Genomic DNA, 4,838 nt, shown 5'->3' on the forward strand with positions numbered 1-4,838 from the left:
TGAGGAGCTGGCATTCAAATCCTGGAAGGAACAGAGAGCTATGGTCCTTGTGCCACATCCTCAGGCTCCTGGAATAGGAACGGAGAGGGACCCGAGGCTGGGGGAGGATGGCAGAAATAGGCATTAAAAAAAATCAGCCTTTGGTCTTTTTTTTTTTTTTTCAACGTTTTTTATTTATTTTTGGGACAGAGAGAGACAGAGCATGAACGGGGGAGGGGCAGAGAGAGAGGGAGGCACAGAAGTGGAAACAGGCTCCAGGCTCTGAGCTATCAGCCCAGAGCCTGACGCGGGGCTCGAACTCACGGACCGCGAGATCGTGACCTGGCTGAAGTCGGACGCTTAACCGACTGCGCCACCCAGGCGCCCCTCAGCCTTTGGTCTTAACATGAACAGCACACCTCTTCCGGATCTACTTCACACACTCGTGGGCCTGCTCTGGGAAGGGAAGGGGAGCAAAGGCACCTTCCATGCTGTGGGTGACTCATCGTGACCCTGGCTTAGTCACAGCCAAGTTACCACAAGCCAGCAGCAGAAGCCATCCCAGTGTGAATTCTGGCCCTTTGGGAAAGAGGAGTGCCTGCTCTCCGCTTCTCCAGGATGGCGGAGCCTTGAGGCAAAGCCTTACCAGGAGGCTGCTTGTGGGCTCTGAAGCCATTTCTCCAAACCCTCTCTCCGGGGCATATGGATATTACAGAAAACGTACTTTAAAAGAAGAAAAAGGGAAAGGAAGGAAGGAAGGCACAGAGGAAGGAAGGAAACAGATCATAAACTGGATTATAAGCAAGGAGATCGACAAGGAGGGAGACCTAGACCCAAGGGGCTACTCGCGTGTGTTATTTCTTTTTTTTATAAATTTTTTTTTCAACGTTTTTTATTTATTTTTGGGACAGAGAGAGACAGAGCATGAACGGGGGAGGGGCAGAGAGAGAGGGAGACACAGAATCGGAAACAGGCTCCAGGCTCCGAGCTATCAGCCCAGAGCCTGACCGGGGCTCGAACTCACGGACCGCGAGATCGTGACCTGGCTGAAGTCGGACGCCCAACCGACTGCGCCACCCAGGCGCCCCTCGCGTGTGTTATTTCTTGAGCACAGAGAGGCCAACGAGGTAGGAACAGGAGTGGCCTTGGAACAAGGAGGAGGCGAACCCATCCTGCGCCTCCGTCCTTTCTCTTCTCCTCCTTGTCTCCCCTACATACATTTGGGATTTGTGCTGTAATGGTGGCTTTTGCACCCCTCCACCCCATTCTTTGCCCTACAAAAAATGTGACTTTCCTGCTTAGGAATGGTTCCTGGTGCCGGGGTGGGGTGTGGGGGAGTTACCTGAAAGAGAAGCAGAAGGAAAAAGGAAAAAGAGAAGCCTGCCCCATTCAAGAGAAAAACACACCTAAGTCCTTTACTCCCAACTCTCCTAACCAGAGAAAGGCATTCCTTATTTTAGCAGGGGAGGAGGAGCAGGGGATCAGTGATCTGCTTGTGTGCCTGCACTGAGTTACCTAAAGTAATCAGAGCTGCCTCGTACAGCTGTGCTGTGCAGGCTGTGCACTGCATAAGTCCACACTATTATGTAAGGAAGCCCTTGGAGTTGGGTTACTACTATTACACAGTTTGCCTTAAAAAAAAAAAAAAAAAAAAAAAAAAAAAAAAAAAAAAAGCAAACAAAGACGATTTGTACCAAAGACGACAAAAATATTTCTATCTAGAGCGAAAACTGACAGGATCACCTTGCAAGAGAGAGAAGGAAAAGGTGGGTGAGTGTGTGGAGACACAATTCGTATTAGTACAAAACCACCATTCTACCCTGTTCTCATCCATGTAGGGAGACCAGGGGGAAAGGAAGGAGACACAAAAATCTCCAAACCTCTGCTGGAGTTTCTGAACTATGAAGAGAAATGCCCCACCTCCCAGTGGGTAGCCCTTAGTTTTGCAGAGACAAGGACTGGTCTTAAAATGTGCAAAGATAAGATCTAGAGGCAGACACGGGGCGGTGCGGGGGGGAGGGGGGTAAGCTCTGTGAGGAATTGTGAGGGGATTCCAAGAGGGCCTAGGAGAGGAGAGTGTGCTAGGAACCGAGGCAGGAGGCCAGACCTTCCCAGGAAAGTCAGTGAGATGTTCCCATGTGGTGATGTGCTGTGGGACCGGTGAGAATAGGTTGTGGGGGGCGCCTGGCTGACTCGGGCTGTGGAGCATGCGACTCTTAGTCTCAGGGTTGTGAGTTTGAGCCCCGTGTTGGGTGTAGAGATTACTTAAAATCTTTTTAAAAAGAGAGAAAAAGACACGGGGCACCTGGGTGCTCAGTCGGCTGAGCGTCCGACTTCGGCTCAGGTCACGATCTCACAGCTCGTGAGTTCGAGCCCCGCGTCGGGCTCTGTGCTGACAGCTCAGAGCCTGGAGCCTGCTTCGGATTCTGTGTCTCCCTCTCTCTCTGCCCCTAACCCACTCGCATTCTGTCTCTGTCTCTCTGAAAAATAAATAAACATTAAAAAAATTTTTTAAAGACAGAGAAAGGCAGAATGCGTTGTATGCCTTGCCGCGAGGTGAATGCCCCTCCCCGCCTCCATCCTTTGGGAAAGCCTTTGCAGTGAGGCATCCAAGAGAAGGTGTCACCTTCGTTGTCTCCATCCTCTCCAAGCTGAGGAAGTCAAGAACATCTGAAGGAGGCAAGATGCAACCGTGCCCGTCTTGTCGTCTCCCCCTGCTCACCCGTCCCTGGCTCCTCTGATTCCTCTTCCTCCTCCTCTGACGAGCCTCCGCACTTTGCACTTGCCGTTCCCTCCACTGGCGGCCCACGGTCAGTCCCTCACCTCCTCCAGGTCTGTGCCCCGTGTTGCCCCCGCAGGGAGACCTTCCCTCACCCGCCCATTTGCAAAGGCGAATGGTGCAGCCACCTCTGCTTCTCCTCTTTCTCTGCTTTATTTATTTTTCTCCTCTAAAACGTAAGCTCCGTAAAAGCAAGGATCTGGGTGCTTTTTGTTCTTGCTATATCCCGAGCGCCTGGCAGAGAGCCTGGCACATAACAGACATTAAGTAAATACTGGTTGAATGAAGGAATGGACAGAGATTTGGGTGGAGACTCTTGTCTAGGGCCCCATGTAGCTTCCCACAGTTGGCACGCAACTCCTGGAGGGCACTGGACTTCCTGCAGGACGTGAGCTGGAGGTGCAGACCATTCTTGACTGCCTCGCCAGAGGCCAAGGCTCCTGGGCCGCACGTGGGTCACGTCTGCGACGCGGCCCTTGCACGCATCGCAGTTTGCTAGAGAAAGGCGTGTTGCTGGGTTCTAAAGCTGCTAATTGCACCCAGCACAATGCTTATCTTATCTGTCGGCTTCTTGCAGCCACTGCCACTACTGATAGAGCGGACAAATTATTGTGGTGCTTTTTTTTTCCCGTAGTTGGGGGAGTGTCAAATCTAGGTTGTGCGCACAGGATTGCGTCAAGCCCAAGATAGTCCCACGTTGCACAGTATCTCATTCATCGGGAACTTCTGCCCCGGGTGATGAATCTAAGCTCCTGGGCAGATAGCTTGACCCCAAATTAAACTTTTTCTTGCCTTTAACCCCTTCCTTTGCCATTCCTTCTGCTCACCACGCCTGTCCCACTTGGGAAAACTCTTAGCCATCTGCCAAGGAGTTCTGTGGATGCTGCCTGCAACACTCATTCCCTTTCTTCTGGAGGCACCACTCTGATGATCTCTTGGGAAGCCATCTGCCCCCGCTCTTGGACCATGAGTCAGGTGTGGTTCATGCTGCTGGTGTCTGGGCTGGGGTAGGGGATAGACGCATGACCTAGACCTGGCAGGCACCTATCGGAACAGAATGTGCTCTTCTCCCTAACTGCAACAGTTGGGTCAGGGAAGACCCAGTTCAAGGTCTTCATTCAAGTTGGTCTACTCTGCATTGGCTCTGAGACTTTTTTTTGGTCATTTTTTTTTAACGTTTATTCATTTTTGAGACACAGGGAGAGAGACGGAGCATGAGCAGGGGAGGAGCAGAAAGAAAGGGAGACGCAGAATCCGAAGCAGGCTCCAGGCTCTGAGCTGTCAGCACAGAGCCCGATGAGGAGCTTGAACTTGGAACGGCGAGATCATGACCTGAGCCAAAGTTGGACGCTTCACCGACTGAGCCACCCAGGCGCCCCCTGAGACTTTTGAATTACTGGGAAGGACGCTCTTTTTTCCTACCTCCTTATGCTCAACTCACAGAGTGAAAGCCCAGAGCTGCTGCTGACTGTTGCCGCCATGCCACAGGGCAGAACCTGCTTGACAGTGGAGCCACCGCAGAGGAAGGCTGAGCCAAGAGATGGTCCCAGACATGTTCTTAACGATGTTGTTTGAGCGCCTGCAAGCAGCCCTACCCTGGGACCATTAGGTCGCTAATGCTAATAAATGCCTTTCCTGCCCAAGCCAATTTAGATTTTATTTGCCACTTGCCACAGAATTTGGAGCCTATCCTTTGGGACCCAGCTCAGATGTCATCTTCTCTGTGAAGTGTTTACAGCCTTTCTCCCCCACTGAGTCCATCGCTAGTCAGCAGGCCCCTTGGGGCCTGCACTTCCCACACTGGGCTGTGTTTCTCTCTGCCGGGCTGAGGACCACTGGGCAGGGACTGTGTGAGATGCATCTTCCCCTGGCCCACAGCAGTGGGCCAGGCTGAGCAGCCCTTCGGTAGATAGTTAACGAAAAAGCAAGTCTGTGTTGCAGCTACTGGTTACTTCTGTTTTCCCTCCGGGAAGGCGCCCTGCCTTCCTCCTTCTGTGGACAAGGCAAAGATTCTAACACAAGACCCCGGGTTGCCTTTAGGGGTCCTGTCCCTTTCCTAACATTCGCAAGCAGACCAATG

General features: G+C 52.1%; 1 long non-coding RNA gene across 1 annotated transcript; it reads left to right on the forward strand.

The window, feature by feature from the left end:
• The first annotated feature begins 2,488 nt into the window (after window positions 1-2,488).
• Window positions 2,489-4,401, forward strand: LOC131496827 (uncharacterized). Its single transcript, XR_009254652.1, has 2 exons — window positions 2,489-3,733; window positions 3,958-4,401. It is a non-coding gene; the product is annotated as an uncharacterized LOC131496827 (long non-coding RNA).
• The last annotated feature ends 437 nt before the right edge of the window (window positions 4,402-4,838 follow it).

This window comes from Neofelis nebulosa, chromosome 16 (assembly GCF_028018385.1).
Source record: "Neofelis nebulosa isolate mNeoNeb1 chromosome 16, mNeoNeb1.pri, whole genome shotgun sequence".
NCBI lineage: Eukaryota > Metazoa > Chordata > Mammalia > Carnivora > Felidae > Neofelis > Neofelis nebulosa.